Consider the following 24,046-nt stretch of genomic DNA (forward strand, 5'->3'; position numbering starts at 1 on the left):
AATTCTAGCTGATTTCCTGCTATATTCAAGGTTATGATGAGCACATAAGTCTCTTCTCAGTCCACAGATATGCCTTATTGAGAAATCTTCCTCACCTCAATCTTTGGCTTCTACAAATCCCACTCTTTGGAAGATATCCCACTGTGGAATGGGTACTCCCCTCCACCATCAACTGTTCACCAAGAATCCCTCTCCTTGACCTTCCAACAAACAGAAGTTGATGCTCTCCAGCTGAGGCCCTTCCTTCCTGGCCTAGCCTTTGTAAGAACTGTTTGTGTTCCTGTTGGGAACTACAGATTAAATCCCTGATGAACGCACCTATCTTTCTTGCTAGCTCAGTCTTTTGCAAACCTTTGAAAATGTTGTCTAGGCCATTTAGAAGAGACATAATAATATTTAAATCAGGGATTTTCAAACTGCTGATCATAACTCATTAGTGGTTCTCACAAGCAATTTAGTGGGTTCCTAACCAGCACTTCTTAATAAATAGTAGACTAGAGAAAATATCACAGTGCATTGAGGAATTAGAAGTAAATTTTATTTCATAAAACTTGTTTCAGGGGTATGTGCGTGTACACTGGGTTGTGATATAACATGTATGCCTTAATGGGGTCATAATCTAAAAGCTTTTAAAACCTTGATCATTGCTGGTATAAAATTCTTGTGTAGGAACTCTCAGGCCTTTTCCCTAATTGCTTTAAGCATCCAGCAAGTTGAGCAAGGAGCCTAAGAACACAAAGAGAGAGAACCCTCAAATCCAGGTTTATTTTGGAAAAGCTAACAGTTGTTGGTGGATTCGAGCTGGACTTTGAGAAAAAGATGGAATTTTACTAATAGCAACTGGAAGGAGCCGAATTAAAGGCTAGATTCGGGGGAGAGAGAAGCAACATGGAGCTGTGGACAGAGCAATGAGTTTGAAGATCTAGCTGCTAGTCATCCCTCAGCCCCTCAGCTGTGAAACTCTAGGTTCCAGGCCTGCCCTGAGCCACTATTTTCTAATCTGTAAGATGAGTATAATCATATCTGCCCCACAGAGTAACTGTAAATTTCAGATGGAAAAAGGTGACTGAAACCATTTTGAACACTAGGAAGTACCAAACACACAACATACACGTTTTCTTTTTCTAGACAAAGCAAAGGTCACAAGTAAAAGTGCAAATATGGAAAACTGTTGTGTGTGCTTGGGGTTAAGTGAGGATTGCAGCTTGGCACATATAAGATTGGCCAAGGAGGAGAGACTAACAAGATGTGTTCAGGGAAATCTGAAAAGATTTTGAGTATCAGGTGAAGGTGTCTAGATTTGACTCAGTAGATAATGAGGAATCAGATGATTTCTAGACATAAGAGTGACATAGTCTTGTCTTAGAAAGATTGATCTAACAGCAGTGATTAGGGAGAAGTCACGGGGGCCTCAATTATGGTAGTTGCAATGGGAATAGAAAGGAAAAGTATAGATGCTAGAAAACTCTGGCCTCAAATCCATAGAATCTGATGCTGCATTATTGGGGGCATCAGGACTACAGAGAGGAAGGGGCAGGCAGGTGCCAGTTGTGAGGAAGTAGGAGCCCAAGGTGACTGTGGGGTTCCAGCCCTCATGACTATAATTCTGCTTATGCCAGTCAAAGAAACAGGGAAGGCAGAAAGACTCCTCTTGTGGGGAGACACTGTGTGTGGTTGGTTCCCTATCTCCAGGTAGAATCCTATTTATATGAACCTGTTCCATTTACCTACTGAGCCAGTTCTTTGAGATAAACAAGCCACTTGCCCAGCCTTGCCTCACAGATGGAGTTCTGTAAACCTCTGAGTGAACCTGTGTTTCTCTGAGTGGCTCTCTCATAGGGGGATGCTCTACAATTAATATCCTACTCAAAAATAGGCAGAACACTTATTTTAGTATTTTGTGCTAATGCAGTCTCATCAACTTGTCTTCCATCTGTAGACTTCACTTACGTTAATCCCCAGGTTAACTTATGTTATGAATACAACATTGATATACCACATCCTACCAATCAAGTTCAGACTCGATCGCCTGCAACAGCACAGAGCATGAGTCAAATAGCTGGGTTCAGATCTTTGTCATCTACTAGCTGTGTGACACTGGGAAAATTACTTGAACTCTCTGAACCTTGATTTCATAATCTGTAAAATGGGGACAATGACAATAATACCTATCTTGCAGGATGTTTGTGAGATCCGCACGATTAACATACATAGCACAGGGCCTAGAAAAATTAGGCCCTTGATAAAGGGCTGCTCTTGTCATTATTATTAAAGGACATGAGTTGATGGGCCCCACCCTCCTTCACAACCACGTGCTGAAGCTTTTCCCTAGTTCTGTGGGATGAGGCTTGTCCCGGTTTTGTCCAAAGAAAGGGGTTTCCAGGGCTGACCTGGCAGGACCCACCTCTTTAGGAGCAAGAAGGTTATCACTGCCCGTCTCCATTCAGGTAAGCACCTTCAAGCCCAGCTTCAGGCTCTTCAGACAAAATTACTTTGTTCCAGCTCAGGGATGGTCTGAAAATGCTAAGTGTCCCTCACAAAGAAGAAACAGGCAAAGATGGTACTGCTACATGCGTGTTACTCCCGTCTGCCAGTAGCTGGGGGCAGAGAGTTGGAGACTGAGGAGGGAATAGGTCCCCCTGGCTGTAGTTAGCAGAGACCTGGGGCAGCTGGCTTCCTCCTGCTCCAAGATCAGGGGATTCTTGGGAATCTCAACATGCAGTTGAACCCCAGCGGTCACAAAGCAGCAAGGTTAGTCATCAGAAGTTCTGATTTTGAGCCCAGGCTTTGCAGGCCACATGAGCTTGAGCCAATCTCTCTAAGCTCCAGTTTCATTTGTAAAGTAAAAGAAATGCCCTTCCTTGTTTTTAACCACAACAGCAATTCCCCTGTACCCAAAGTGTTCTACACACAATTTCATGAACTCTGAAGACCTTGACAATCCATGACTTTCATATGGTATTCTCCATATTTGTTGATAGGCTTGGGAAGCAGAGTTCATTTTTTAACCTTTCCAACCAAAACTATATTGCACCATGGAAGTGCTTATAACAAAGTATTCTGTAAGAATTCGGCCTTTTATTCACCAAATGAAAGACACTTCTATAAAAAAGGAGTGTATATTCACTCATGGTTTTATATGAAAAAAAAGAGATGCCTAGCCCTCTGTTATACACTTGGAATCTATTTTCTAGAAATATGGTGCAGTTGTCATGGTTTTTATCCTTACAAATTCAACAAAATGTAATAGCTCTGTTTGATGGCATATAGTAAATAAAGGTGCTTTCTTAGACTCCCAGGAAGTAAATCATTAGCATATTAACTTCCTATGATTCAGTCACAGAAAGCTCACGTGAAAACGAAAGAAATAAATGGAATAAAATCCAACAGACTGCCATCAATAGCTGCTTAGCTTCGGGCTGGGCGCGGTGGCTCACGCCTGTAATCCCAGCACTTTGGGAGGCCGAGTCGGGTGGATCACGAGGTCGAGATCGAGACCATCCTGGCCAACATGGTGAAACCCCGTCTCAACTAAAAATACAAAAATTAGCTGGGCGCCTGTAGTCCCAGGTACTCAGGAGGCTGAAGCAGGAGAATCGCTTGAACCTGGGAGGTGGAGGTTGCAGTGAGCCGAGATCGTACCACTGCACTCCAGCCTGGTGACAGAGTGAGATTCCCTCTATAAAAAAAAAAAAAAAAAAAAAAATAGCTGCTTAACTTCTTATCCAGCTTTCAACATGAGCTGGTTTTACCCTATTTCTGATAGAAACAAAGAAGCAATCTTACCTCGCTTATGATATGCCATGAACTCATCTTTTTATGAGATAATTTAAATTGATTGTCACCCTACAAATATTTTTTTCTAATGGCATCCCCTTCATCGTCTTGGTTTTGGAATAATCCTTTCAAGACAGAATTAGAAATAGCTGCTCACTCAGAGATCTATAAAATACATCTCAAGTATTTGGAAGAGAGAGTTGAAAAGATAGCTGTCCTAAGTCGATCAGAACAACTGTGGCTGAGTGCGGGCAGGGGACAACATTGGTGGTCTTTTTGTTATAGGAAAGAGCAAGAAGCATTTGTCTCTCCTTACAGGTAAGGAAATGGAGGCTCAGCAAAGCTGGGACTAAAACCCAGTGCATAGGATTCCCCTATCTGGGTGCCCTTTCCTTACCCTATGCTTTATAGCTCTGGACCTTAAAGAGATGTAGTTACCATTTAATTTCTGGTTTAGCCAAAAACGCCTGCATTTTCTTATGCCAGATTCTGTTTGGGGAAGATTGAATTTCATTTTAACTCCTCCATTTATCTTTTGCCTTTGGGTTATCTTCCTGATTTCCCCTTTTATCTTTCTCACCATCCATTTGTTAATGCAAACAAACAAAACTGTTTCTGCTTCTTTCCCACAACTGCCATCTGATTAAACTCTGCATAAGGTCCCTTCTTTATTAAAGCCCTAAGTAATTGGTTGTGATGCTTGTGAAGATTACGGGCCAATACATGGCCACATTCAATGATGAAATATAGCTGGGATGTTTCTTCTGAGGAAAATTTGATCTGTCGTCTCCTAGCCTCACAGACTGGTATATTTTGGAGTTCTAGCCACTGCTTCAGTGTATGTCTCCTACCAGGTCCAAGTTAAGATCGTTGAATTGTTAGATGTTTTTTATTTGAGGCTTAGATGGTGAGGAGAAAATAGAAAATTCTGTTTCCTTTCATCTGCTTCTCTTTTTCTGTCTGAAAAATAGAGAAAAGTTAGACTTGTTCTTGAGCATAATATTATTTATTATTTGATAAAGAAAATTGACAAGAGTCATCTGAAAAATTTTGTAGAGTTTGAATATAAAGTTCTTCCTCACTATTTATTCTCTTATTTTCTATATAGTTAGTATTTTATTTCTTTCCCTTTTCATTTTAATCACATTTTTGGTTTTTGTTTTTTTTTGAGACAGAGTTTCACTCTTGTTGCCCAGGCTAGAATGCAATGGCGCTATCTGGGCTCACTGCAACCTCCGCCTCCCACGTTCAAATGATTCTTGTGCCTCACCCTCCCGAGTAGCTGGGATTACAGGTACCTACCACCACGCCCAGCTAATTTTTTGTATTTTTAGTAGAGATGGGATTTCACCATGTTGGCCAAGCTGGTCTCGAACTCCTGACCTCAAGTGATCCCCCCGCCTCAGCCTCCCAAAGTGCTAGGATTACAGGCATGAGCCACTGCACCCGGCCTAACCAAAGGTTTTATTAAGAGACAATATTAAAATAGAACAGAAAATACACATACTATAGAAAAAGAAACAAGACTTTAGAATGATTATTTTTAAGTCTATTTTCTGCAATATCAATAATCAGTTTTCTCTAGCAGTTAGCTCAGCCTTTATTTCATTAAGAATAATGGGAAAACTTAAGGAGGTTTCCATTTGAGTAAAGTTTTGGTTTCATCCTCTCCCTCCATTTTTTAATCATCTGGACTACAGTTCTTTTTATAGAATAATCTTCTTTTAGCCAAGTGAAAAGGCAAAAGTATTTTTTCCATAAGTTTTTTATGCTGAGAGAGTTGCAACTGGCATATTGGGAGAAATCTATATTCAGGTAAGAATATATATATACGCCTGGGTTTGTCTGAAATTTGTTTTGTCTGTGCTTGGGCCCTCCCACAAAGTCTAGGGAAGAGGGAGTTGTTAAAACTGGACCTAGGTCTCTTTGCCCTTTAGCTTAATTAAAAAGAAAAAAAAAAAAAAGCTTTGTATTCAGTAGCTTTAAAGAGGACATTTATTTTCCTCCTTCTGTAGACAAGCTGTATTAGGGTGGCATATGAATAAATGAGATCCTTCTTTGACCTGATAGGGATCCAGTTCACTAATGTCTGTCCTTTCTCCACCTTCCTACTTATTCAGATTGGAATCCGTTCTCCCTTATTTCTGTATCACCCTTGCAAACAGTCTAGATTCCATTATCTTTTTGTTATACCCATCTGGAAAAACCCTAAGCAGAGATGAAGCCAACATGTTGCTTTTGGGGACACTATATCTGCAGAGATGAGCCCCGTTGGAGAGATTTACACACCTGCAGAGACTGGTTCCCTTGTTTATTATTGATCAACAACTTCAAATAGACCCACACTACCCAACTCTCCTGCTTTACCTCTCTCTTCATTTTTATCCTTAACTGCGCCCAGCCCATTTGCTCTCCTTCTACTCATTCCTCAACTCACTTATCTGGTTTCCACCTCAACAACTTTACTAAAGCAGCTTGTTAGGTCAGCAGTGACCATCATATTGCTAAACCAGGTGGATATTTTTCAGTTCTCCTCTGATGTGTCTTTTTAGCAACATATATGATACTGTTGGTTGCTCCCTCCTTGTAATACTCTTCCCCTTATCTCCCCTAACTCAACGCTCTGAATATCCCCCTACTTCTCTGGTCATTTTCAGGTTCATCTTTCTTTTCCATTAAATGCTGGAATTAATAAAGGTTCTATCCAAGGCCCCCTTCTTTTCTCTGTCTTCTATTGCTAGATGATTCCATCTATATACTTGGATTACAGTAACATGTAAATAAAAACAAATTTATACTCAAATTTATATTTCAGTCATATAGATGGAATTTATTTGATATTTCCACTTGTATGACTCAAAGACACAGTCATGATATCCAAAACCAAACTCAGGAATTCTCTTTCAAACCTAATCCATGTTCAGTATTTCCTTCATTCTGTTATGCAAGCAAAAAGCTAGATTTTTCCTGGGTCCTCCCTTCCTCCCTCATCCAGTTATTATGGAAATCACCTTTTACCAGTTTTACTGCTTTCAGAGTTTACATTCACGATAAGTATTTCAGAATGTTACAATTGTTTATTATTATTTGGTTGAATGTTTTTAAAGAACTACATAACACTTTTTTTTTTCCTCCAACACACTAAAACAAGAAAGAATTATAAATGGGGAAATGATGTAAGTGTAAAATACTGCACAGGGTCAAGTGTTTTTTGAAAAAAACAATTACATGCCAGGAAACATTTTGTTTTTTAAAAGAAAAACCACATTAATAGTAGGCACCATTTCTGTTGCCTGCTCAAGGTCAGAGTCACTAAACTACACAGTGCTGAGACAGGTAAAAGACTGCAAGCAACAGTAAGAATTTCAAAAGGTCTAAATGGACTAATGTCTTGCCTTCTTAGGGCCATATATTTCTTACATTTGGTAGAGTTGTAAAAGAGTTTTAAAGTTAATTTTCTCATCATAAAATTTTGTAAATGGGCATCATCATATTGGATTTTTTAAGAGATCTATAACTTGGCCTGTAAAAGAGGTGTCTCTTAATATATTAGAAAATATTATCTTTAGTTCAAAGCAGAGAGTAATACAGAGTTGGAATGAATATTTTGCCCTATTCTCTTTTAGTCTTGACTGCTTGTACACTAGCAAAGAGAAATATATTCCTCTGCAAAGTCTCCTGAGAATACAGAGATAAATGCATCAGGATATTGAATTGTTTGAGAAAATAATAGCTGGACTTTTGCAAATAAACTCTTGCACCCATATGAAAGCTCAATAGTCACAGAAGCTTTCCCAAATAATATGCCTTCCTCTGCCAATATACAAAGTAACCTTTGTCAGTTAATAATGAGCTAATTGTTAACCTGAACAACAGATGACATCAGAGAAAATTGTCATAAATTATTCCAAAATGAACTGTAAGTGAATCTGTCCACTTAATGAATCTAATTTACATGATTCTCCCTGCTGTTTCCTTTGTAAATAATCTTTATTTAAATAATTGCCAGCCCAAAAGATGGAATCATAATTATTCTGGGAGTTACATGGATTTGATAGGTAAACCATTATTTCAGTCATAACTTGCAAGCTGGTTAGACCATTGATCACTATACCTGGGTGTCAGTTGAGATAGAATATTGCTGAGGTAGTCAGCTCAGTACATTGTTGAGGTCTCAAGAGCAGAAAGACTCCTTGTTGGTAAACTCATGAGACTTGGAACCATGTTTCCAAGGCAGCAGTACTAGGTAAATATTCTAGGTGTATATTCTCTGTCATTTTTAATGTATGAATAGCAGACAAAAGTGCTGCTTTTTATACCTAACCAGGAATCATCTTTGACACCATCTGAAGAATCAGTGGTAGACTCACCACCTTCAGAGTCCTTCAACTTCCACCAGACCATTTAATTCATTTTTAGGGGACAAAATAGGGACTCCTGCAGTTTTCTCTCTGTGGTATTTTCTTGCTGAATCCAAGACCACATTATGAAACCATGCCATTGATTTTTTCGACTACTGCTTGTGGCAGTTCTTGCCTAGCTGTTGAAAATTACTTTTTTTCCCCTCTTTACATCTTGGTAGAACATCTTATTCTGATAATTGACTATCTCTCATCCTCCATTCCCACGTTTTGCCTAGAAAAAGAAAAGATTTTTAAAAGAATGCCCTCCTGTTCTTGCCACTACAAAAAAAGTCAAAAGGAATTTAACATTTCCTGTCACACACTCACACACAATTAGTCTCCTTAACAATAAAGAGGAAAAGAAATGGGGAAAAAATATCCACGACCTCTATTGGTATTAAGTCTATAGGATACACTCTGCAGAGTCAAACCATCTAGTAGAATCAAAACCATTATCTCCTCTGGGTGTCTAACCTGCCCATATCAGTCATTTCAGTGAATAAAGGAATAAAGACTAGAAAATGAGATAGTTGCAGATTTGAGAAACAGTAAAAGTGTGGTGCTATGGATAGCAATGATATCACTTGTATTATTACAGTCATTTTTATATTACTAGCATTTGAGGATTATATCATGTAGCATTTGAGGTTGTTTTGACAATTTGTTCACATACAGATAAGAAAGAAGGAATGATCTTTTCAAAGAGAGATACATGTTTAAAAGCGTGGCGTGTATATATTTGCATGCACGTGCACCAGAGGCTGAACATGCGCCAGACACACCATACCCCACCTGAGTGATTAAACAGATCACTCAATAGGAATTTTGCAGGTCATTTACAGCTTTCTCAGTCTTTTGAAATAAGGTGCTATTTCATGGTGCCCCCAGGGGTTGGTCTACAAGCGTTGCCTGATTTTAAAACCTTGCTTAAGTTCATCTTGACAAATCTGGCTATAGGCAGCTGTTTGGCCTTGAAGGTTATTTTATTTGTGAGTGCTGCTCTAGTTGCTACATAGATGGTGGCATTGGGTGGGGTGTTTAAAATCTGAGATAGTCCAATAATAAACTGAAATGCATCAGCAAGGTTTATGAGTGACTTCATGAGGAATCATCCAGCTTCTTAGACAAGGGTCTGCTGGTCATAAGGGTGGATCACTTGAGGTCAGCAGTTCAAGACCAGCCTGGCCAATATGGCAAAACCCCGTTTCTACTAAAAATACAAAAATTAGCTGGGTATGGTAGCACATGCCTGTAATCCTAGCTACTCAGGAGGCTGAGGTAGGAGAATCACTTGAACCCAGGAAGCAGAGGTTGTAGTGAGCCAAGATGGTGCCACTGCACTCCAGCCTGGGTGACAGAGTGAGACATTGTCTCAAAAAAAATAAGAAGTTCTGGTGTTTGTTTCATTGAGAGATCCCTTCCTAAGGGACCTAACGAGCAGCTTCTGTGATGGTCAGTAAAATATGAGCCTTACAACCATAGTTTCCACGTTTCCACCTTTGCCTCCTACTGAGGTGGCACTGGATCGGGTCCTGCCTTTGATATGGGATTCCCATAACACAGCTCCACATCCAGAGGCAGCTTTACCTGGAATCAGTGAAACTCAGCTTTCAGGGCTCTTCATCTGCATGGGTCCTTTGTAAGGGACCAGTGTTGATATTCAAAAGTGTGCATTCTTTTTATTAAGAACGACTTCCTAAATTAGGTAACCTTCAGACTTCACTTCATGAAATCTGGATCTATCGCTGTCCATGTGAGTAAACACTATAGGGAAAATATGATAAATTAATGGTCTTATAATAAGTATTACAACAAATTATATGATTGTAAAAAATTTCAATCCCCAGCACCTATTTAACACTGTATTCTGTATTTGCATATTGGAGTCATTTTGGTAAACAAAATTTTAATTTATTTGAACAGGGTTCAGAAATTCCTCAGGAAGTTTAATTCACAATTTGGTATCTGAAGCTAATGTTATTCCTCTCCACATTTCTCCTCAAACATTTGGCACAGCTTTTCCTACCATGGCAAGCAACTTGTCCCCTTCTGAAAAGTGTGTTAAATTCACAGATACCCAATAATGATTATTACAGCACATTTCATCCAACACATTTCATCCCTTGGTCTAAATTTACATTGTACAACTATGACCTGGGATGACTCTCCTGCCCTCCTTTGTAACTCAATACAGTTATGAATGGATGATTATTTTTATAAAATCCTACTCTGGAGTTCCCACATTGACCCCAGATTGGAGCTCCCAAACTGACCCCATCTCAAGTATATATTCTCAAGACCAAAAGTTTATGAAAGCTAAGCCCCCTTAAGCCCCCACTACTCCAAAGGAACTGCAAAAGAAGCACATGAACAGCGAAAAAGATCCTAAAGAAATTCACCTCCCAATCATACCAAATTAATTCTATCCTGAGATACATCCAGAGAAAGGAATTTATTATGTTCAATATAAGTGCCAAAAGACATTTGGACAGACTTTCAGCCTAAAGGATAGTGAGAGGGATAGTCTTAACAATTTTAAGGATTTCTTTAGAACTTTCTTAGAATTAAGTGTCCTATTCAGCTTAATTATTCTGCTACCAGCAAAAGTGATAAAGTTCAGGTGATCCTAACTGCAGAAAATATGTGGAAGTGAATAAAGTTTTTTGCACTAATGACTAGCAAATTTCAATAAATTTCCAATCTCTCTTTTTCACATTTCTTGTAACAACTCATTTGTATTGTCACTCTAGAAAGAGCACATAAAAGGGTGTCTGGAGATAGATTTCTGGATGCTAAGAGAATCTTTACTGAGTGGAGATAAGACCTGACCAGGAGACCTTTTATGAGTATATTCAGAAATATAAACTGATGAATATGGTAAGGGCAAAAACTGAATATGATTGCATCTAAGATAGAATAAGGAGTTAATGCCCCTTTCCAAGAGAAATCTTGAAGAAAGTACAACAATGAGCCACAGGAAAGATCTGAACTAAAACCTGTCTAAGAGTCTCTTCAAAGCCTCCACTAGCTATGGAGAGGTTGCAATAGAGAATCATCTTGTTATCCATTAAGAAATTCCAGCTACTCATTAGTACCTGTTTTATTTTCCCTCTGTAGCCTCCAGGCCTACCACTGTGCCTGGCACAAAGCAGGTGCTCTAATAAATGTCTAGTTAACGTTGAATCAGCAGGTAATCAAAATAGTCCTTCAGTTAAATGATAGTAATATCCCGAATGTATTCCTGTGAGAGACTTGCTGTATTTCAGGTTGGTGTTGGGCATTGTCTTTTGACCTCTACCCACTGTTTTATTTATTTATTTTCTTTTCCTTTAACTTCTGTGGTCTGGTGATGTTGTGCACAGAATCTGGAACCTAAGACTGTATTAGGCCAGTCAGGCATGAAATTATAGTTTGTTGGCTGACAACAAGGCACAGGGTGCTCAGGAGATGAAGCATGGTATAATCGTACTGAGGACTTCTAACATCAGTTTAATCAACCGTGATTCCAAGTCACTTATTATTGTGTTTACAGTGTCACAATGCAAAAAGTTCTCATGTTGTGTTCTTAGTGCTTTTGAGATTTCTCCTAGGCATTAGTCTTTGACTTGGTTGCTTTTTTTTACGTCAGTTAATACCTTTTTGGAAGCCATAATTGTGTGTAGCACACCCCATCATTCAGGCAGCAGCATCCTTTTACAGAAGCACTTGTCACTCCCAGAGTTGTATTAATAATTATTTTGAAAAACAGTGAATTGAGCAACAGTTGTTAACATGAACCTAATGAACAGAACTGAATACAACCCAGCTCAGCTTTGGAACAGGAAAATAAACTATCAGAGTAGATGTGATTATTGAGTATTCCAGAGTACAGCTCCCAACAATCTGCTCTTTTAGTCATTAACTATTGTTCACCAGCTACTGCAACATTTTTAAATGATGTGGCAATATAATGTGATGGGAAGCCTTAAGAACATCAGGGAAAAGAATCTGAAGAGTAATTTATTTATGTTAAGGAACAACATAATATGCCAGTGTAGAGGGGGTGGGGATGTAACATAAAGGAGATAGCAGGGAAAAGGAATGCTATCTACTGTGTGAGAAATGAGCAGCTTGGGATTCAAGCAGAGAAAATCCTCAACCAAGGCTTGAGCTGGATAGGTAAGCAAGAGAGCTGGAAGCTGCATTTTGCATTTCTTCCCTCCAGCCACTCACCTCATATGCAGCTGTGCAAATTGCAATTAATTATGAAAGAAAAAGATGACAGGCAATACATACTAGCAGGGAGGGAGGCTCAGGGACACTGTCCAAGGAGCCACACCATGAACCTCCACACCAGGAGGGAGCTCTAATGAGAATATTGTGAGATAGAGCAAAGCAGAATTCCAGGAGACTCACAAATAATTATTGATGTTGACTGCCACCATTGGTGGCAGGTGGTGGCACAGAGAAACCAAAATTCCATCCCTCAAGCTGTCAGCTGACACAGTGCCTTGTGTAGGAGACATCAATAAGATTTAAATTATGGCATCTGAAGGGTCCCAGCTTTCTCAACCACTCCTCGGCTGTAATTTATTAATAAGCCAGGAATGCTTACCAGAGAACAGAAGTGAAGAAGTTTTCAGTTCACATAACATTCTTTTATGCAATAAGTTAAAGGCGGTGTGATGTTGAGTAACATGGATTCAAAACACATGGGTTCAAACCGTCCCCCTCTCTGCATTCGTTTTCTAGTATTTAAAATGGGAGAAAGTGTCAGGCACCATACTCACATTCATAACTCTGGTAATACTTTTGAAGCCTGGATATATAATCCCCAGCCTGCTTTAAGCTGTTTTTAACATAAAGATGATTGATTTGCCCTAGACCTTTCTGATTCTTTTCCTCTACCCAGTGGTTGCTGTGAGTGAAAACAAGCACCCATAAGGCCATTGCAGTGCAGTCAGGTGTAGCATTATTTTTAAAGAATGCCTTTTAAATATATGTATTTGTGTCCCAAGATCCGTACATACAAGTTTGGTTGGGAATGATTTAATCGGAAATAAATGATTAATCCGAGCTGTCTAGCTCTTTTGCTTCCTGCTTTTCTCCCTCCATCTGTCTCTCCATGGGTTTCACAAAGGTGTTTGTTAAATATAACACTGCCCCGTCTGCTTGTCAGGATTATCAGTCTGACATAGAGAAATACCGAGACCAAATAAGGCCAAAAATATTTACAATGTCCTTCTCTTTGTCACATTCCTTGTGCAAGCTGAAATATTACAGAAAACACAATTTACTTTTACTTACAATGAATCCTCTTAAAATGCATTTAGGCACAACTGGGTTGATGGCCATAACACTTTGACATTGCGGTCACAATGAGAGCTCTTTTGTTTCCTGAAACGCCCTGAGACCACTGTGATAACAGAGCCAGTTTTTCAGCCTGGTACAAGAAGTACACACTCTGTATCTCTCCAAAGATATGTGAGTATATGTTTTAATGGGGCTTTTAATTTCAAGAGACATGCATGTTCGTCTCTTATATACAAAAGTCACTTAAATCACATTCAGGGATCCCTCCTTTCTTCTTTTACCTCTTTCCTCAAGGCTAGAATAGCTAAAATTATGTTACTGTCCATCGTGGGACCATGACTGGTGCCACTCCAGCTCTGATAAGAAGAACCCAGGCAGATGCTCCTCCACCAGCAAAGGACACAAGTCTAGGAAGAAAGGGTCTGGGCACAAGACCAAGTCACCATAGGCTACAGATTCCCCTTCCCTGTCTTTAGTTCCCCCAAGAACCTTCATCCCGATTTGCCAAGCTGCTTCTAAAGTGGAGGTTTCCAAGGGTGGAAGCAGTTCAGAATCCCCTGGGGCACTTGTTTAGAGTTCACTTCACTGCTACAGCAGGTCATCAGGAAAGCTCCAGGAAAGTCCACAGTCCTGTGAAGGAGCTGCTCTGCCAGATTTGAGCCTGACTAAATCAGAGGACACGTGAATGATCAGATCCAGTAAAGAAACAAGCAAGAGGAGTGAAGGAGTTATCTGTAACTCTTTGGAAGTAGGCAGTTTCATCACTGATTTCAGCTGATGTTTTCTATCAGCTGACATACAGGTAGAGTACACATGACAAAATACAATTTAGAGAAGGCCATAAATGCCTCAGAAAATCCACAGTGGCCAGTTCTGAATGAGGGTGGGGGTGGAAGGAGGGAAGCTTCTGATCTCTTTGAGGTTGAAAATTCAATTCAAGGGAGAGAAAAGCCAGTTATATCCTTGGTATTGAGCAAGAAATGTAATAGCTCTTTGCTCATGGTAGGGACTCAAGTATTTATTAATAAAATTGTATTCTCTCCCATACTATCCATAAATAGTTTCCTTTAAAATATATAGGTTAGCTATAGTGTAGTCATCCAATTTGGAATAATTTGGAGTTTTAAAAATGAACTGTGTAGCAAACCATGGTCCCTGCCATAACAATGTGCTCTTTGTGTCAATTTTCCAGATAACTGAAGCTAACACTTTAAGATTTTCTGTATTTTAAAAAAAAATTTTAATATTAATGTAGTAAAAAGCACATAAAAATTACCATCTTAGCATTTTTAAGTATACAGTTCAATAGTGTCAACTATATTCACATTGTTTTACAAGTGATCTCTAGAACGTTTTTATCTTGCAAAACTGAAACTCTATACTCATTGAACCCCCTACCCTAGCCCCCGGCAACCACCATCCTTTCTGTTTCAGTTAATTCAACTACTTTAAATAGCTCATACAAGTGGGTATTATGCAGTATTTGTCTTTTTGAGACTGGCTGATTTCATTTAGCATAATGTCCTTAAGCTTCGTCTATGTTGTAGCATGTGACAGGATTTCTGTCCTTTTTAAAGCTGAATAATATCCTATTGTATGTATTATGCATACCACATTTTCTTTATCCATTTACTCATTGATGAACATATGGGCTGCTTCCACCTCTTGGCTATTGTGAATAATGCTTCAGTGAACACCGGTGTGCAAATATCATTTGGAGCTCCTGCTTTCAATTCTTTTGGATATATACCCAGAAGTAGGATTGCTAAATCATATGGTAGTTCTATTTTTAATTTTTTTAGGAACATACGTACTGTTTTCTGTAGCAGCTGCACCATTTTACATTCCCACCAACAGTGCACAAACATTCCAATTTCTCCATGTCCTCATCAACACCTATTTTCTGTTTTTATGATAGTAGCCATCCTAATGGATATGAGGTGTTATCTCATTATGTAGTCTCCTAATGATTAGCGATATTGAGCATCTTTTCATATGCTTGTTAACTTGCATATCTTCTTTGGAGAAATGTCTATTCTAGCCCTTTGCCCATTTTTCAATAAGGTTATTTTGTTATTGTTGAATTGTAGAAGTTTTAACATAATCTCAATATTAACCCATTATCAGTGGTTTGCAAATATTTTCTTCCATTCCATTGGTTGCCTTTTTTGTCGTCTGTTTCCTTTGATGTGCAGTTTTTAAATTTGTGTAGAAGATGTAGTACTATTTGTCTATTTTTAACATTTATTGTCTATGTTTTTGGTGCTATATCCAGGAAATCATTTGAATCCAGTATCGTAAAGGCTTTCCTCTATGTTTTCTTCCAGAAGCTTTATAGTTTTAGGTCCTATACTTAGGTTTTTGATTCATTTTGAGTTAATTTTTCTATATGGTGTAAGATAAAGGTCCAAATTAGTTCTTTTGCATATGGATATTCAGTTTTCCAACACCATTTGTTGAAGAGACTGTCATTTCCCCATGTGTGATCCTGACTCATCAAAGATCATTTGATCATACAAGAGCTTATTTCTAGGTGTTTATTTTGTTCCATTGGTCTAAATGTCTGTTTTTATGCCAGTACCACATAGTTTTGAATACTATAGCCTTGTAATATGTTTTGAAATCAAGAATTATGAAACCTTTAGCTTTGTTCTTCTTTTTCAAGAATGTTTTGACTATTCAGGGTTCCCTGAGATCCCACGTGAAATTCAGAATCTTTTCCTATTTCTGTAAAAAAATGCCATTGGGATTTTGACCAGAATGTTATTAAATCTATACATCATTTTGGGCAGTATAAACATTTTAACAATATTAAGTCTTCTGATCCAGAAACATGGACTGTCTATTTATTTGCACCTGCTTTAATTTCTTTCATCAGTGTTTTGTGCTTTTCAATGTACAAGTCTCCTCCTTGGTTATATTTATTTCTAAGTATTTTATTCTTTATGATGCTATTGTAAATGGGATTGTTTTCTTGGTTTCCTTTTAAGAATGTTCATTGTTAGGGAATAGAAACACAGCTGACTTTTTTGTGTTGATCTTGAATCTTGCAGTTTTTCTGAATTCATTTATTAGCTCTAATGGATTTTTTGTGGAATCTTTAGGGTTTTCTATATATAAGATTATGTTATCTGTGAACAGAGGTCATTGTACTTCTTCCTTTCCAATATGGGTACTATTTTTTTTTTTCATGCCTAATATCTCTGGCTAGGACTTCCAGTACTATGTTGAATAGCAGTGGCAAAATGAACATCCTTGCCTTGTTTCTTAAAATTTGTTATTTTAAACATGATTTTATTTGGAAAGTTTTCTGAAATGTATTACATAGTCTTCTCATTAGGCATAGCTTGGCATATCTTTATGAGTTGGGGCTATCATTATGAGTTAGCTAATATATATATAGTTATAATGCTCTGTTTTCCTCGACAGTTTTTGGCTTCTACAAAAAAAAAATGACTCAGGTCACTTTATAATCAGAACATTATTACTGAGCCTTTATTGTCTTCCAGAAACTGATACATACCTTACATGCATGATTTCATTTAATATACACAATAACATTATGAGGTAAGGGTTGCTACTATGCCTGTTTTACAGAAGAGAACACTGAGGCTCAAAATCACAAAGCAAGTAAGGGTCCAAATTGGGTCATGAACCAAAATCCGTCAGACTTCAGAGTCCACACTCCTACTCACTGTGAGATAGTCCCTCCAGTGCAGTGGGTGACTAAGTCTTAACTCGCATCTTCCCTTGTGGCATCTATCACTTTTCAGCATGTCAGCTTCCAACAGCCCTCTGCTAATATATGCTCTTTCTTGAAATCTAATGACCAGGATTGTAAAATCAGAAACCTTATCTTTCAAACTCATTTTAATTCCACTGGCCATGACTGAGCACCTATAGGTGGATCCAGACATCTCCTAAGAGACAAGTTCATGGGCTTTATAAAAAACTTTTTTTGGCTACATTCATGCCACTTTTTCCAGACATGTACAGGATCAAAATTGGATTTTGAATTTTCAAATTATTAAAAACAAGAAGTCCAATACATTGGCATATGCAAATGTTTTACCCAGAGATTTCTTATGTCTAGTGCAGTGCTCTTTGTACCAATTGTAGCGGACTATTTTTTCAAATACAAAATTAATAAAAGCAAAACTATTCTAGTGAAGTTGGGATGGAAACTGTAGAGCTGAGTGCAACTTCACCTTCACTTCCCCATGATATACACTGAAGTTTCTTTCATCCACTAAATTCCTGGGGCTCCCCAGAAAACAACTGGAAGACAAGGTTTTAGAGTCTCCTTCCAATGACAAGTAAGAAAGAAGATGCTAACATAATGCATAAGATTTTGCCAAAAGAATAAACCGTAATAAATACAGTAAATAAAGTACCTCTTACTTTGTTTCGTTTCTAGTAATTAGTACAATCTGGTATTTGAAAGCACTGGATTCAAAATTAGGAATTCTTCACTCTTGTGCATTCTATTCTTGGCATTCTTTGTTGCCAGGCAAGCCATGCGGCTCACCTGGTTGCAGTAGCATGCCCCTCCTAAAGCCAGACTTACATGGTCTATCCACCAGGTCAGGAAGCACCCTGCTGGCTTATAAATGAGACCCACATTGTTGAATTAAATGCATAGCATGGGTGCTGGTTATGAGAACTGCCTTGGTTGCATAGAGAGACTCTAGAATAGAAGTTTCAGTCAAAATAAGAACCTAGTGTTTACTGTGAATACTAGTGCTACTACTAGTTTTCTGCTTACTAGTTCTGAAACAATCCAAATAATTAGGCAGCCATGGAGCATTATTTGCTTGCTAAATAACAATTAGGGAAAGAAATCCAATTTGTATGGATGTTTTTAAAAGGATATTTAAAGTGAGCCAACATGTCTTTGATTTGGGCGGGGGGTGGAGGCTGGTGGTTCTTGGTACTGTTTGTTCACAGAAATCACCAGCATGAAAGCACACTTAGGCAGGGCAATTGTGCAGTGTGCGTACAGTGAGGATTTGAGCCAATCAGGACATGAAATGCACAGTTTCTGATGGATAAGGATGACCTTTTTTTGAACCAGAGAGAAACGTTCACATTTTCACCAGTCTTCCCCTTAAAAAACTACAGTAGTAGATGTATTGGCAGTTGTAGTTGGCATCAATTACTTTATGATATTAAGCAAGTTACTTAAAGTCTCTGACGCTTTGTTACCTTATCTGTAAATTGGAGATTAAAAATACATACTCGGACTATTGATATGGTGGATTAAATGAAATATCTATAGATAAGTCAGCAAAGATATAGACGATGATCAAGAAAGCAGCCATTATGGGTAGTACTATATGAGTAAAGGCCCAACGGAAGCAAATGATTTCCCATCTTTCTGAAGTCATCCACTCTCCTCTCCAAGTATACATTAAAAGAGATAAAACCTCTTCTAATAAATAAATGTTTTCATGATTGGATATGCAGACACGTGGATCTCAACCGTTGGGCACAAATGAACCACTTGGCTTTTGTTTTGTTTTAAATTCTGGATTAATGGGTCAAGGGTGAAACCTAGATATTAGATATTTGTAACAAGCATCTCAAATGTTTTAGTGGGCCATCAAGGAACCAATGACTTGAACTATTAAACAGTTTCCTATTGGTTTTCCTGATTCAATATTCTCTCCACTCTAATTCATTCTCCAGTGCACTGGTTCAAATTGTCTTCCCAATAATCAAATTAGGATAGAGAATGACAGCACACACTTGTCATTTCCCTATTTAAAAACCTTTGCTTCCTTTGCCTGTAGCCAAGATGGTGAATATACTTCTTATTTGTAGCAACTCCAGTAAATTGGTTGAGGATTTTTAGAACCCTACATAGAGAAAGATTCCAAGAGTTGGCCTGGGCTCAGCAGGAAATAATACTATTCATGCCAGATTAGGGATATGTACCATGAGGATAGAAAGGAGGGAGTTCTGGGATTTTCCATTCCCAACATTCAGAATAATGCCAAACTCTAACATGATGTAAAAGATACTGCATAAGTTATTTCTCTAGTTGCATTTCCTCCCTAAGAACCAAAAGCTATATCCACAATCAATTTCTTATTTTCTTATTTTTCCTCCCAAGATTGAAACCTTAACTCCCTGACTTTGCTCATGCTGTTCCCTTTGTCTGGAATTACCTTGTCCTTCTTTCTTCCCAATAATTTCCTAATCCTACTTCAAGATTCATGTTGAATGTCACCTTTTCTGTGAGGATTCCTGACTGTCCCAAATACAATTTCTCTCTCTCTCTCCACCTCTAAGCTGCATTGCATTTTTTTCCTATAACTGATTTTGTCACACCATATGGTAATTTACTCTATGTTTACATGCTCAACTCCCCTAATATACAATGCACATCATTGATGCTCAGTAACTGTTGGTTAAATGAATGAATGAATAAATGAACGGACTCCTAGGTGGCAGATACTATCACTTACTCATCTTTGTTTCCCAGTGCCCAGCAAGTAACCAACGCATAGTAGGAGTTCAGGAGGAGCCTACTGAGTAACTGAATAGTGTCTACAGGCACTGCTGCCACCCATATGGCACAGTAATCTGGGCTCATTCTGAGTCACAAATCACAATCTGCCAGAAAACTTCCATCTGGAGAGACCGCTCCCCACAGCAGCTTTTCCTTTCAGTCTTTAGGTCTGTTTTGTTCCCTATTCAACAGGAAATGATTGAATGCTAGCATTGACTCAAAAATAACTCGGGAAGCTATAAAAATTGTAAAAGGTCTATTAGTAATATTACACAGGATACTTTAAGGCAGCCCTGCAGAGTAGCATGCATCTAGCTCCCAGAGTTTCTTTATGCATTAATATTACACATGTTCTCCTTACCCATGTGGGCAAGGCAGCCCACCAGCCCCTCACAACCTCTCATGTGTAGTTCAGCCTTATTGACTGCTCTGTGTGGCAAAACTGATCAGCTGCTGTATGTGGAGTAAATGAAAAATGCTCAGGGAATGCTCAGGATTGTCCCTAATCAGTTAATGTTGTACGGAAGAAATAGTTCATCCATCCTCTTTTACCCCATCCCACTTGAATAAAAAATGCTGTACTCTATTAACTAAAGGTAAGATTCTGCCCCCAAAGACTTTCTTTATATGCATGATAATGCTGAGATTCCCAAAGAGTTAAGATTTCTTGATTCCTTGTGATTTACTCATTTAAATCAGCGTCACTATAGAGTGGAAACTATTTTGGCTCTATGCATAAATGGAATATCTAATATAGAATTACATTATAATGAAATATGCATTAGTGCAAGCCTCATAAAGTGTTTTTCATGTTCTGCGGGCATCCAAAAGTTTAAAATTCATATAACCTTATTTTAGTTGCTGCTCAAATGATGATATATCAGGTTAATATGCTTAATTAAAAGTCACATTTGAAACATTCAAAGGGATAGTTAATTTGCTATTGACATTTGTTATAACACAGTTGAGCATTGTGGAAACAAGACAATGGGATATATCACTTCTGTTAGGAACAGAAGGAGGATATTTTATGATTTTTCAGGAAACAGTATGTGTTTGACACCCAGGAAAATTCAGCTAACCATGCCCTAAAATATTTACCATTAATAATAAATTTGTGGTTAAAGAGACACTCTCAAAATAACATCCAAACCACTTAGCTGTCTACATTTAAATGAAGATTAATGAGAAACATATTTCAAAGCACCATTTATTCCACAATTCAGATCGGATTAGTTAACTGCTGGGAACATTTCCTTAGAAAGGGACCCTGACTGTCCCTTTCAGGTTCTGAGCTAGCTGTCCCCAGTGTTGAATGTGAGATTTGAGGCTGGTCAAGTCCACTCACTCTCTACCTCTTGGCGCTGAATTTAAAATAAAACTACTAAGTTCATTCCATTCAGAAATGCCTTGGTTTCCAATATATAAAGATTTATCCTTCTACTCTCCTGCTGTAAAGTCTATGTTTGCTTTAAAATGATCTGCTCTTCACTGCTGCTGCCAATTGCTCTGACCGGCAGTGATCGAGTCACACAGCTTTCCTCACCTCACCATCTGTCTCCTCCACCAGGGAGTCTAAGCCAGGCATGGGGGGGTCACAGCCAGGCCAAGTTCCACTTTCCATGAATAGCGCCGCCAGCATTTTTTTTTTCCAATATTTTGAAGATTCTTTCTCAGGATTTCCTCCTAATTACCCTCCCTTCTGTATCATGGAGAAAAAAAATACAAGTCAGCAGCAGGGCGCAGTGCCAGAACCTGTAGGGAGGAAAGGTGAGGAACAAAAGCTGGGAGGAAAGTGAGCGATGACGGCTGGGCAGGAGCGGGGCTGCTGTGCACCGGGCGCATGGCGCTCACGTGGCCCGGGGGCCTGGGCTCCCAGCCCCGGAGGAGGAGAGGAACAGCAGTCTCTATAAGGAGGAACTGCTGGGCCGCAGGGAGATGAATGGAACGGAAGTGAAGCTCCCTCTGCCAGAGAGGGGAGCACGTCTCTATCAGCCCCAGGGACGATTGGCGGACTGCAGCTGCCCATGAGGAGCAGCACCGCGCAGGAGGCCGAGGTGGCCTACACACCTGCCACATGGGAGGATGACAGAGTCAAGAGGAGCCCTCCTTCACCAATGTTATTTGCACCCCTTCCCCAAGAACTCCATGGGATGTTTCCCTAACTAGTGATTTCAAATTTCATGTCAATGGGGATCTGATGCTACCAATGCAAAAGAGAATTTCCTGTACGGGTTCTACAACTTTATTTTTTCATTTTGGCCCTCTTGTTCTACTGAGTACCCTGATCAGCCCCCGGTCTCAGATTCTCATCTGTTTTCTTTACTCACCCATCAACTAACTCCCCTACCGCCACCTCCACCCTAAACACATACACACCTTCACCTTCAATGGACAAAAAACATTGCCAGAGTTGTAAGGTTGCCCTTAATGGGAAACATCCTTTATGCAATATACAGGATTTCTTGTGAGCATTATGGAGCAATGTGTTGTTTGGGTTATGGCTGCACTAAGGCTGGGAAACATCTCCCTGTTCTTATGTAGTTAGATTGTTAAAAGTTGATCATTTGACTTTGATACCCTTTTAGAGCAAGTGCTGCTTACAAAGGTCAACTCGAGTGGAAAGTTCAGGGCACACAGTAGGCAATAAGTTATATGTTCGGGACTCTGGCAAAATCCCTAAATGGATCAGATATAGTCAAGCAAAACTGACAGCAGAATATGAAACATCACAAAACATTCAGACTTGCAGATAGGCAAGAACAGTGTTATTAGAGAGGAATGATCCAGGCATTGTTACCAACCCCTGGGGTCCATAACAAAGCGAATATTAGGGGGAACGATCAAGCTAATCAAGGAGAACAATCCAAATATCTTCTAGCAGCTAAAGACATCTTGTGATGGGAACAGGAGAGGCCTGTGTACAAGATGTGAAGGCTGGAAAAGTTCAAGCAAATTACCACCAGGGTGTAGGAGTGACAGAAATTACTTCCAGGTGGAAGGTTGGAGGTTCTGATAAAGGGGATGGCATTGCACCGGGCTTTGTATACCGTGTAGGGTTTTGAATCTGGAAGATGGAGAAGGGAATGTGTCAGACACAATTAGGGTTATCCAGGCTTCAGTGTTACATCAGCATCTCATTAAGATGGTGGAAGTTTACATTCCTCTTTATGGTTCACTGTTGCTGTGTTTTCAGGCTGTTTACAGTAGTTCAGTAAAACAATCTTTGATATCATCAAATATCTGAAAACCAAGGGATTATAAATTTTCATATTTTTAAAAATTAATAGACCTTACATTTTGGAGCAGTTTTAGATTTACAGAAAAATTGAGCAGAAAGTACAGAGTTGCCATATACTCCATATGTCCCACACATAGTTTCCTCTGTTATAAACATCAGTATTGACACATTATTAGCCAAAGTCCATAGTTTACATTGAGGTTGTGTTATACATTCCATGGGTTTTGACAAATTTATAATGACATGTGTCTACCATTATACTATCATATGTAATTGTTTATTTAAAGAAAGCTCAGATTCTGATTTATAGAGATCTATTCTTTATCAAACACATGTAAGCAGAGAAAATAGATAGTACTTGTGCATACAGAAAAAAAGGTCCATATAGAAAAATGCCCTGTTGACATGGGTTGCAAACTGTTTAGAAAATCTCATCTAAGTTTGCAACTTCTAGTGGAACATGAAAGAGGAATTAGATTAGTTAGTGCTCAATGAATTTAGAATGAATTTGAAAGAATTTGCACTGCTTTTCATAAAAATTATCTCATGTACTTGATTTTTTCCCTTAGCCTGGAAAATCTGCACCTAGTACCACATTGCTGAACAGTATGAGAATGCATTCATCAAGATTTTGAAGTCAGAATGTCTGTTAATCCTGTTACATTTAGAATATTACCCCCTAGCATGTAGAAAAAGAACAATCTTAGGAGATATTTCTGCATCTCCAGTAGGTGGCCATAGACGGAAGATGTTTGTAGAAGAACAAAAAATAGGGAAGGGGAGCGGGCTACGAGTAGGGGTGGGTAGAGGAAAATGCTT

General features: G+C 38.8%; 1 protein-coding gene and 1 long non-coding RNA gene across 2 annotated transcripts in view; one reads left to right on the forward strand and one right to left on the reverse strand.

The window, feature by feature from the left end:
• The window catches only part of SLC9A9 (solute carrier family 9, subfamily A (NHE9, cation proton antiporter 9), member 9), a 611,074-nt gene that overhangs the window by 520,688 nt on the left and 66,340 nt on the right, over window positions 1-24,046 (forward strand). The gene's annotated exons all lie outside the window — the stretch shown is intronic.
• On the reverse strand, window positions 4,652-9,510 carry LOC105523282. The gene is made up of 4 exons (XR_001003574.1): window positions 9,472-9,510; window positions 8,148-8,412; window positions 7,173-7,300; window positions 4,652-4,737 (listed from the first exon to the last, which is right to left on the reverse strand). It is a non-coding gene; the product is annotated as an uncharacterized LOC105523282 (long non-coding RNA).

The sequence above is a fragment of the Colobus angolensis genome, unplaced genomic scaffold, assembly GCF_000951035.1.
Source record: "Colobus angolensis palliatus isolate OR3802 unplaced genomic scaffold, Cang.pa_1.0 Scaffold46, whole genome shotgun sequence".
Classification (NCBI taxonomy): Eukaryota; Metazoa; Chordata; class Mammalia; order Primates; family Cercopithecidae; genus Colobus; species Colobus angolensis.